Below are 11,531 nucleotides of genomic sequence, written 5' to 3'. Positions count from 1 at the left end.
AGTAACCTTAGGCCATTCAGTTCAGTTCAGTCTCTCAGTCAGGTCGGACTCTTTGCGACCCCATGAATCGCAACACGCCAGACCTCCCTGTCCATCACCAACTCCCGGAATTCACTCAAACTCAACATCTATCAAGTCGGTGATGCCATCCAGCCATCTCATCCGCTGTAGTCCCCTTTTCCTCCTGCCCCCAATCCCTCCCAGCATCAGCGTCTTTTCCAATGAGTCAACTCTTCGCATGAGGTGGCCAAAGTACTGGAGTTTCAGCTTTAGCATCATTCCTTCCAAAGAACACCCAGGGCTGATCTCCTTTACAATGGACTGGTTGGATCTCCTTGCAGTCCAAGGGACTCTCAAGAGTCTTCTCCAACACAGTTCAAAAGCATCAATTCTTCGGAGCTCAGCCTTCTTCACAGTCCAACTCTCACATCCATACATGACTACTGGAAAAACCATAGCCTTGACTAGACAGACCTTTGTTGGCAAGGTAATGTCTCTGCTTTTGAATATGCTATGTAGGTTGGTCATAACTTTCCTTCCAAGGAATAAGCGTCTTTTAATTTCATGGCTGCAATCACCATCTGCAGTGATTTTGGAGCCCCAAAAAATAAAGTCTGACACTGTTTCCCCATCGATTTGCCATGAAGTGATGGGACCAGATGCCATGATCTTATTTTTCTGAATGTTGAGCTTTAAGCCAACTTTTTCACTCTCCTCTTTCACTTTCATCAAGAGGCTTTTTAGTTCCTCTTCACTTTCTGCCATAAGGGTGGTGTCATCTGCATATCTGAGGTTGTTGATATTTCTCCCGGCAATCTTGATGCCAGCTTGTGCTTCTTCCAGCCCAGTGTTTCTCATGATGTACTCTGCATATAAGTTAAATAAGCAAGGTGACAATATACAGCCTTGACGTACTCCTTTTCCTATTTGGAACCAGTCTGTTGTTCCATGTCCAGTTCTGTCACGACCAAGATAATCATGATGGTGTGATCACTCACCTAGAGCCAGACATCCTGGAATGTGAAGTCAAGTGGGCCTTAGAAAGTATCTCTATGAACAAAGCTAGTGGAGGTGATGGAATTCCAGTTGAGCTATTTCAAATCCTGAAAGATGATGCTGTGAAAGTGCTGCACTCAATAAGTCAGCAAATTTGGAAAACTCAGCAGTGGCCACAGGACTGGAAAAGCTCCGTTTTCATTCCAATCCCAAAAAAGCCAATGCCAAAGAATGCTCAAACTACCGCACAATTGCACTCATCTCACACGCTAGTAAAGTAATGCTCAAAATTCTCCAAGCCAGGCCGCAGCAATACATGAACCGTGAACTTCCAGATGTTCAAGCTGGTTTTAGAAAAGGCAGAGGAACCAGAGATCAAATTGCCAACATCCGCTGGATCATGGAAAAAGCAAGAGAGTTCCAGAAAAACATCTATTTCTGCTTTATTGACTATGCCAAAGCCTTTGACTGTGTGGATCACAAAAAACTGGAAAATTCTGAAAGAGATGGGAATACCAGACCACCTGACCTGCCTCTTGAGAAACCTTAGGACATTAGGAGCCAATTAAGGATTCATGAATATTCTGCATCTGATTATAACAGATAGAATTATGGGAAGACATAAACAACAGAACTTACTGTCATATAACATAATTGTCACTCAGCCTTGAGTATATGCCCAATGGAATTCCCTTTCATTTATTGGTGGTGGGTACAAGCCCTACTTTGCACTGGGTATAACCAAAAGGAGGAGCCTGGAAGTATAAAATAGGGAAGCCAAGAGGGCTCAAAAGGAAGGATGAGGAGGGTTCCTTTAGGAGTGTTGGACTAATGGAAGGTCTATCTGCCTTTGTCTGTTGTTCTACTTTTTTTGGTCCATTGCTCCAAAAAAAGAAATAAACCAACATAACAAATATTTTTGGATTTATCCATGTTGTTCATCTATCAGTGCTGTACTTAGTTGCTGAGTTGTATCTGACTCTTTGTGACCCCTTGGACTATAGCCCACCAGGCTCCTCTTTCCATGGGGATTGTCCAGACAAGAATACTGGAGTGGGTTGCTACGCCCTCCTCCAAGGGATCTTCCCAACCCAGGGATTAAACCCAGGTCTCCCTCATTGCAGGCAGATTCTTTACCATCTGAGCCACCAGGAAAGCCTTATCTATCAGTAGCTGCTTTCAGTTTCTGACTGTATGATCAGTTTAGTTTCTGTTGTATGATCATAACAGTATTTGATTTTCTGTTCTCCTTTTGATGAACTAATTTGGGCCTACTATGAATAATTATGAATTATGAATAAAGCTGCTATGGACTTATGGTTTTATGTCTTAGGTAAAAACACCCAGGGGTGAAATTACTGGGCTATAATGTAGGCATTATTTAACTTTATTAAAAATTGCTATTTTTCAAACTAGTTGTACCATTTTACATTCTCACTAGCAGTGTATAAGAGTTCAGTTGCTTCATATCCTCACTTCAGTTTAGTTGCTCAGTCGTGTCTGACTCTTTGCGACCCCATGGACTGCAGCATGCCAGCCCTCCCTGTCCATCACCAACTCCTGGAGTTTACTCAAACTCATGTCCATTGAGTCAGTGATGCCGTCCAACCATCTCATCCTCTGTTGTCCCCTTCTCCTACCTTCAATCTTTCTTCAGTGTCTTTTCCAATGAGTCAGTTCTTCACATCAGGTGGCCAAAGTATTGGAGTTTCAGCTTCAGCATCAGTCCTTCCAATGAATATTCAGGACTGATTTCCTTTAGGATGGACTGGTTGGATTTCCTTGCTGTCCTATATCCTTTTTAGCACTCAGTATTGTCAGTCATTTTCATTTTAGTCATTCTAATGGATGTTGACTCATTGGAAAAGACTCTGATGCTGGGAGGGATTGGGGGCAGGAGGAGAAGGAGCAACTGAGCTGAACTCAATCGATGTGTGGTGGTCTTAATTTTATATTCCCTTGATGAATAATGATTTTGAGTACCTTTTCATGAACTTATTGATAATTCATAAATCTTCTTTGGTAAAGTGTGTGTCCATAACTTTTGCCTATTTACCATTGTTTTCTTATGATTGAGCTGTAAGAGTTCTTTATATATTCTGAATACCAGTTGTCAGAAATATGTATTGAAAAAATATTTTCCATTCTAAATGGAATATTTCCATCCTAAATATTTTCCATTCCATTTTTCATTTCTAAATGGTGCTTTTTGCTGAGCAGAAAATTTAAATTTTGATGAAGTCAAATTTAGCAATTTTATCTGTTATTATTAGTGCCTTATGAGAAATCTTTGCTTAGGTTACAACACTATTTCATTTCTACTACCTATGTGTACAACTTTTATTTTAAAAAATTGTTTTTTAATGTAAAAACGAAACAGCATAGTTCTAATCTGTTGACAGTTATTTTCAGTTTTCATCTCTGGTGGGAAGCAAAAACTATGAAATAACCAAAGTGTTTTGAAAGAGTTGAAACACTGTAACTTCTGTGTTTATTGTTATTTGTTTTATTGTGATGATTAGCTGACAAAACTCTTACAAGCAAATCAAAACTACTAAGGCTTAGTCTTGAGGACAGACAAGATATTTTTAAGTTAAGGTTGGAGACTGGATAGAAACATTGGTGGTGGTGGCTATCAGCAGGATCAGATAAGGAGGGAAAATTAAGATGAAGATTGGAGGGGCACCTGAAAACCCAGCATAAATGGATAGTTAGAAAAAAATGTTAAAGGAATAAAAACGGGGGACCAAAACAGCAACAAAAGTAAGACATTTTTCATGTGAAAATAAATCAAGGAAAACCTCCTTTAAAATGGAGTCAGGAAGCCCTGAAGGAGAGCTCTCACCCATGTACTAGTATTACAGCCTGCATAACCAGTAAGAATAAGGAAAATAAATATTTAACAAGGTCCGTTTCCGCTTATATGGAATTCTTTGTATAAAAGTCTGTCTGTCACAACTTATTTATGACAAGAATATAACTTTTCTTCTGATACGAGAGGACATTTTTCACAAGGGAATTTCATCACCTGCTTTTAAGAAGAGCCCTCCCTGCCCCAGTGGCAACGCACTGACCACCGCTTGAAGCTAATAAGAAACGGCCATAACCTCCTTCTTCTCCAGCGAACTTTTATTCAAGACAGCCCTCCCCCAAACTAATAAAGTTGATCTTCCCTTTGTTTCTTGATCTTGCCTCTGAAACACCACGCTTTGCGTGACCCAAATAGCAATTCTCTGCTTTTCCTGCACAAACCCATTTTGCTGTTAAAATAATTGGCTGTTTGATTTTTTAGGCCAGCATCCACAACCACCGCCCCCAAATCCTATGTAGTCTAAAAAGTTAAAATTGTAAGGGTGTATAAGGAAAGAACATGGATTTGAATTGGGGTTTTTCTAAATCTGTGGTATTGGAAATAGGGTCTACAACTTAAGTTTATGTCATAGATTACGTCATAATCCTAAACTTAAATGAAGTCGCTCAGTCGTGTCTGACTCTTTGCGACCCCATGGGCTGTAGCCTGCCAGGCTCCTCCGTCCATGGAATTTTCCAGGCAAGAATACTGGAATGGGTTGCCATTTCCTTCTCCAGGGGATCTTCCCAACCCAGGGATTGAACCCAAGTCTCCTGAATTGTAGGCAGATGCTTTTACCGTCTGAACCACCAGGGAAGTCCCCTAAAGTTAATCCTAAACTTAACTCAGTACTAAAAAAGCTAAACTGCAAAGCAGATTTTGTAAGAGACTGTAGTTCATTAAAATAGGAAAGGGTGGAACATATGTAAAGACTCGAAAGAATTCATATTTTCTATGAACCATGATAAACTGGAATTCCTCAAGAAATTTGCAGTCTACGTGGGAGGGTTGGATATGTTTATGGAGAGAGAACAATAAAGTGCAGGGATATCTAACCCGGCCAAACGCAAGTCTAGTTACTTAGCATCATAAGGATCCTTGACGTGCATCCTCCACCGCTACCCCAGCTACCGCCTGCTCCCAGCCCTGGCCTCCGCAAGCCCTCGGATCAGCTCTCCGGGGGACCTTTACGTCCGCAGCGAGTGTGCGGAGCGGGGTCGTTGGCCCCAGTGCGCGAGGCGGAAGTGACGCCACAGTCCGTTATTTATCACAACTTTCCCGGCGCCTTAGAGCCGCGCGCAATCCTGCGACGCGTAGACGCAAAAAGACAGCGAGGCCTAGCGTTCGGTTGTGAGGGGCGTGGTGGCCCAGTTGGCTCATTGGTCCGACCATAGAGCTTTCAGACCTCCAGGATTCCTAGAGAGCTCCCGGAAGTGGCTTGGGGCAACATGCATGTTGGCCGGCGGTGTGCCTCTTCACGTCTGGAAGTTAGGGGCTGGAGGGTCCTGGGCCGGCTGCTGCTTTCGCACCTCTCTTCTTGCAGCCGTTCCTGTGGGTCTGTCCACCGTTTGTAGCATCCTTCCCCACCGCGGGCCGCCCCTGGAACTCACGGTGAGTACAGTCCGGCCTTGGGCCGGAGGAAACAGGAACGCTTTGTGGCCAGACCAGGCCGCAGCTGAGGACAAGCCTGAGGGGTCTGGAGAGGGGCCCTGAGCCGAGGTCTGCGCCCCGGGGTGATTCGGTCGGTTAAGGGTCGCTTTGCTTGCCAGCGCAGGCCGAGTCCGCGTGCCCAAACTTTTTCCTAAGGAACCTTCAGTGAAGATACGCTTTCTTCATCGCTAATCGTTTGTGGTGTTATTTGCAGTCAGTCTTATTTGTCTTAAAGTAGAAAACTGTCCCTTTGTTATCTTTTATTGACCACTGTCCACTATTTGAATTGTTTTTATTTAACAGTTTTGCATTTCCGTCACAATTGTCATTAAAATATATATATATATATATATATTGTTTTTGGAAACCCCAGTTGTCCTTGGAAACCTGTTTTTCCTGCTTAGTTTGTTTTGCTTTCTGTAGTGTATTCAGAAAATGACAGTGTGTTGACTGGATAATGTACAACGAAACAGTTTTTGACAACTTTGCGGTAATATAAAATTCAACCTTATTCAGAATACTTTGTTTATTAAAGCTAGTTGAAGCAGATGCCTGAAAACTCTTTAGGAGGGGCCCCATTTCTGAAATTCAGGTGACTCATGAATAACTTTTGTCACTACCACCTCTAAAAAATACATATTTCTGTTGTTTGATTAGTTCAAGTTAAGTATACTTATGCAGTAATCATAGTTTTAGCAAATGCATACATATTTTGAATTTCTGCTGTAGTTAAGTGTAAAATGTGGATGTTAAAATATTCAACTTACACAGTTTGAGATACCTATAAAACACAGTGTTTGCTTCACCTTGATTTTTAAAGCCTGGAAAATACCTTTGCTTGGTTTTATTTCAGCTCCCAAACATCCCAAATTAGACAAATTAGTCTAAAGGAAGAAAGCATTCTTTCTTCATCTATTAAAAAGGTAATGGTGTTAAAACATGTCTTCAGTAGTTCACAATATTATTGCATTAAAAATGAGAAGAAGCTTTAAAGATTTTTTTAATTTCCTAAATCAATAAAGTTGATGAAGTATTCTTAAAAGAGGATGTAAGAAGCAGTCTTTATCCACACGGTGCTTACCAACTTAATTTAAGTACAGGGGCATATACACAAAACTGAGAGGAAGGTGTTATATTTATAGTGGACTAATTTTGTAGTACATATCTTTGTACTTGGTTATAGGCTGTAACTTTCAAAAACTGTCTGATTAAAGAGGGACGAGACCAAAACAGGAAAATGAGCTACTAAAAAGAATAATCAAACGGATAATGGACAAGATTTGTTGGTTGATATGATTTGAAATATGAACAAACCTAACAGATGACTCCCATAAGTTTCACTGTTGAGACTTTTTAAAATATCGTTTAGTACTATACTACTATTTTAATATCAACAATGTAAAGTTCTTGAATGATGCACACTTAACATTGAAACTTTTTATAGCTAATATTAATGAGTATTGATTATAAGGTGGAAGGTGGCCAGTAGTTCAGTAGTTAAAGATGAACCTTGACTTTAGGAAATTTGTCTAAATTTCCTAAAACTATGACTATGCATTCAAAACAATTAGAGCTTAGAATTCATGTCCCATAGTAATGGATTTATTAAATTTTTATTGACTTTTTAAGTGAATTATTTTAAAAACCATGGATGTTGGTCCTGTGTGTTCAAAACAAAAGTGTCTCTCTTTACCCCTTGTCTCAAACCCTCCACAAAATCTCAGCCTTTTGCTAAGACAGAGATTTCATTCTTCCCTCAAATCTCTATACCAGAAAATTCCCCCACTTCTCTGTAAAGTTATTATCTATGAATTAAACCCTTTGTTGTTAATCACCATATTTAATTTTATCTCTTGCTCCCTGGTTTCTTCATCTGTACTTTCCTCACCAAACTGTTGTTACCAGTCTGTCTTGATTTTAAAGATAATTTTTCAAATTCTCTTCCTTTTCTGTCCACATTCTCTAAATAGGGGTTCTTAACCTTCTTGGAGTTCTTTGGAGGATGTTTGATGTACGAACACTGAAAATGTAAACTTTTGTGCGTATGGGCTTTTTTATGGAAAGAAGCGCTGTGTTTCATTAGTTTGAGAGACTTTGAGCCAACCCTACCTTACTCTCTTGGCCTCAGATGCCTGAAAGATAGAGACACTGACTTGAAGACTCATGTCAGTAACAATATGTAATCTGATTTCTAAGTGCCGACGTCTTCTTTCCCTAGATGGACTACAGGTCTGTGAATTTATCTTGATATTAGCATTTCTTGCCAATTGCTTTTGGATATGCCTCCTTTAGTTATGCTATTCTCTATTCTCTACAGTGCTGCCTTCAGTTATATTTTCTCCAGGCCCTTGTCCACAGTGTTGCCATTGTGATCTTTCTGGCCTACAAATATGTAATATAAGTTACAAAGAGATACAAAGAAAAAGATCACTGTCACAAAGACCATGACCATGGGCAGACATTTGCAGTACATATTCTATACAATGTGATAAATCCTGTGCGGACACCTTGCAAAAAATAACTTGGCAAAAATGAGCACCTGAATCTTCCAGGGTGGGGGATGTTGGCAGCTGAGGAGTGGGGGCAACAGGGAAGACCTGATTTAAAAGGTAATAGATAAGCTGAGACTTTCAAGTTAGAGTTCAGTGATTTCTGCAACACTAGGGTTTATCAGCCATAACACTGACACTTTTAACCAGATCATTCTTTTTATGGAGAATTATGTTATACATTGTAGGATGTTTAATCACATCTCTGGCCTCTACCTACTAGCTACTAGTAGCATCCCTTCCCAAATGTTTCCAGACATTGCTAAATATCTGGGATATGGGAGGAATTGAGAACCACTGAGCTAAAGAGCTCTACAGCAGAATGGGGATAGGAGAAGGCCACATTTGGAAAAGGCTGTATGAAGGAGAAAGAAAAAAAAGTGCAAGTGAAGTAGCTCAGTCATATCCGACTCTTTGCAACCCCATGGACTGTAGCCTACCAGTCTCCTCTGTCCATGGGATTTTCCAGGCAAGAGTACTGGAATGGGTTGCCATTTCCTTCTCCAAGGGATCTTCCCAACCCAGGGATCGAACCCGGGTCTCCCACATTGTAGGCAGATGCTTTTACCCTCTGAGCCACCTGGGAAGCCCTGTAAAGGAAAGTTTATAGCAGATAAAGCAAGACAGTTTTACATATCATAAAGGGCCTTACATTCCATGCTGAAGAGTTAAGTTCCTTATTGAAAGATTTTAAGGAGGTGAGTTGTATTACGTATGTGTTAAGACAGTCTCTCTAGCAGTGTATTTAGTTTGATAGGGCTGCCATAACATAGTACCACAAACTGGATGGCTTCCACAGAAATTTATTCCCCATAGTTACGATGGCCAAAGTCTAAGGTCAGTGTGATAGCAGGGTCATACTCTCCTAACTTCTGATCGTTACTGACAATCCTTGGCGTTCCTTGACTTGAAACTGCATAACTCCATCTCTACCGCCCTAGTTACATGACTGTCTTCTGTCTTCACATGGCCTTCTCTTTGTATGTGTCAATCTCCATGTCTTTTCTCTTATTATAAATATACTAGTCATATTGGCTTAAAGGGCCACCCTATTCCAATATATAAAAGCGTCTGCCTACAATGCCAGAGACCCGGGTTTGATCCCTGGGTTGGGAAAATCCCCTGGAGAGGGAAATGGCAACCCACTCCAGTACTCTTGCCTGGAAAATCCCATGGACAGAAGAGCCTGGTAGGCTACAGTCCATGGGGTCGCAAAGAGTCGGAGATGACTGAGCGACTTCACTTTCACTTTCACTCCAATATAACCTCATCTTAATTTGATTAAAACGGCAAAGAGTCTATTTCCAAATAAGGTCAAATTCACAAGTACCAAGGGTTAGTACCTCAACATTTTTTTTTTTTTGGAGGGACACAATTCAACCCACAATAAGCAGCTTTATGGAACATGAAGAAAAGCATAACAGGGCAGAAAGATCACTTACCACTGCTACTGCAGGCAAGAGTGATGCCAGATACCAAAGGTGAAAGCCATAGATATATATCCCACAAAGAAACAGGCCCCTGTCATTGAATAAGTGTAAAGACTCAGGCGTTATATGTAAAACTTAACTGCTCAACAAATACAAATACAGTCTGTGTTGAGTATTATAAATAATAGTCCTCTAATCTTCTTCCATTCTATCAATAAGATAAAAGATAAAGATCTCTACTCATAGGAAATATAGAATCAAGTTAGAAAGTCAAAACTCCTTTGCAACTAATAATACACAATTATGGCAAAAATAACATTGAAGTGATACTTGTGTAACAGATATGTAGACTAAGAGGGAAATCATTTCCAATTGGAATCATTAAGAAAGGATTTTAAAGAAGAAAGCATTTTATCCAGTCCTTTGAGAATAGGTAGTTTGAGTACTAATGAAAGAAATTAGAAAACTTAAATAAATAGACAGACATACCATGTTTATGAGATGGGAAGCAATACTGTTTAGATGTCACTTGTCTCTCAACTGAACTATAGAATCAACACAAATCCTATTCCAGGAGTTTTGTTTTTTGTTTTTTAGAAGACATTTATAAAATTTATACCAAAAGGCAACAGAACTAGAAAAACTAAAATAATTCTGAAAATGAACAACAAAGTTACAGGACTCTTAGTAATTTATTTTAAGATTTAAAAAGCCACAACTGTCAAGACAGTTTGTATTGGCGAAAGGAATAACATATACATCAGTGGAACAAAATCGAGATTCCAGAAGGAGATCCACACACACAGTCCATTGATTTTTGACAAAGATACAAAGACGTAAGATACTTCAATACGTAAAGTTTAATCTTTTCTGCAAATAGTGTTGCAACAATTTGATACCTATATGAACCTCCATCCATACTTCAAACTCTGAACAAAAACTAACTTAAAAGCGATTATAAACCTAAAAGTAAAAATTTAAACTATAATCTTTGTGTCCTTGGATTAAGCAAAAACTTCTTAGATATGACAACAATAGTACAATCCCTAAAAGTTGACAAATTAAATTTCAAAAAATTATGAATTTCTGTTCTTAAAAAGGCACTGTTAAAAGAATGGAAAGGGGGAGATATTTGCAAGTCACATATTTCGTAAAGGACTTATATCCAAAATATGTAAAGAATTCTCAAAAGTCAATTATTTTTAAAAATCGAATTCTAAATATAGGAAAAAGTCAAAGAGGATGCAGTTGTCTCTTGGTATCCATGGGGAATTGGGTCCAGGACCCTCTTGGATACTAAAATTTGTTGATGCTCAAGTCTTTATGTAAAATATAATAGTCTTTGCATATAACCTATGCATATCCTCCTGTATACTTTAAATCATCTCTAGATTACTTACAATCCCTAATAAAATATAAATGCTTTGTAAATAGTTGGTGATGTGTGGCAAATTTATGTTTTACCTTCTGGAACTTTCTGGAATTTTTTCTCCCCAAATATCTTTGATCCATGATTGATTGAATCCAGGAACGTTGGAACCCATGGATTGAAGGACCAATTATATGAATGGCAAATAAGCACAGGAAAGGATGCTCAGCATTATTAGTCAGTAGAGAAATGCAAATTAAAACCTTATGAAATACCACTATGTCTTTTAGAATACCAAAATCTATGTGTATGTGTCTATCTATATGTGTATGTGTGTGTTTCAAATGCTGGTCAGAATGTAGAACAATTGCAGTTCTCACATATTGCTAGTGGAATGCAAAGTATTATAGCAACTTTGGGAAACAGTCGGGCAGTCTCTCATAAAGTTATCCATATACTTACCTTATGACCCAGCAGTTTTTTTTCCTGGATATTTACCCAGGAGAAATGTTCACACAAAAATTCATATGCAGATACTTATAGTGGCCTTATTGGTAATCATCAAAAACTGGAAGCAACTGAGATAGTCTAAACTAGAGAATGGATGAACATTTATCCATATAAGGAATAAGAGGGCTTGTTAGGTGGCATTAGTGGTAAAGAACCCGCCTGCCAATGCAGGAGAC

At 39.3% G+C, this 11,531-nt stretch overlaps 1 protein-coding gene across 1 annotated transcript in view; it reads left to right on the top strand.

Moving 5' to 3' along the window:
* The first annotated feature begins 5,158 nt into the window (after positions 1–5,158).
* The window catches only part of ZKSCAN8 (zinc finger with KRAB and SCAN domains 8), a 30,001-nt gene continuing 23,628 nt past the window's right edge, over positions 5,159–11,531 (top strand). The window contains 1 exon segment of the mRNA XM_027524781.1: positions 5,159–5,458. The gene's annotated coding sequence lies outside the window, so the exon portion shown is untranslated.

This window comes from Bos indicus x Bos taurus, chromosome 23 (assembly GCF_003369695.1).
Source record: "Bos indicus x Bos taurus breed Angus x Brahman F1 hybrid chromosome 23, Bos_hybrid_MaternalHap_v2.0, whole genome shotgun sequence".
NCBI classification, from domain to species: domain Eukaryota; kingdom Metazoa; phylum Chordata; class Mammalia; order Artiodactyla; family Bovidae; genus Bos; species Bos indicus x Bos taurus.
Note: the sequence above shows the minus strand (reverse complement) of the source record. Positions and strands in the feature narration are given on the sequence as shown.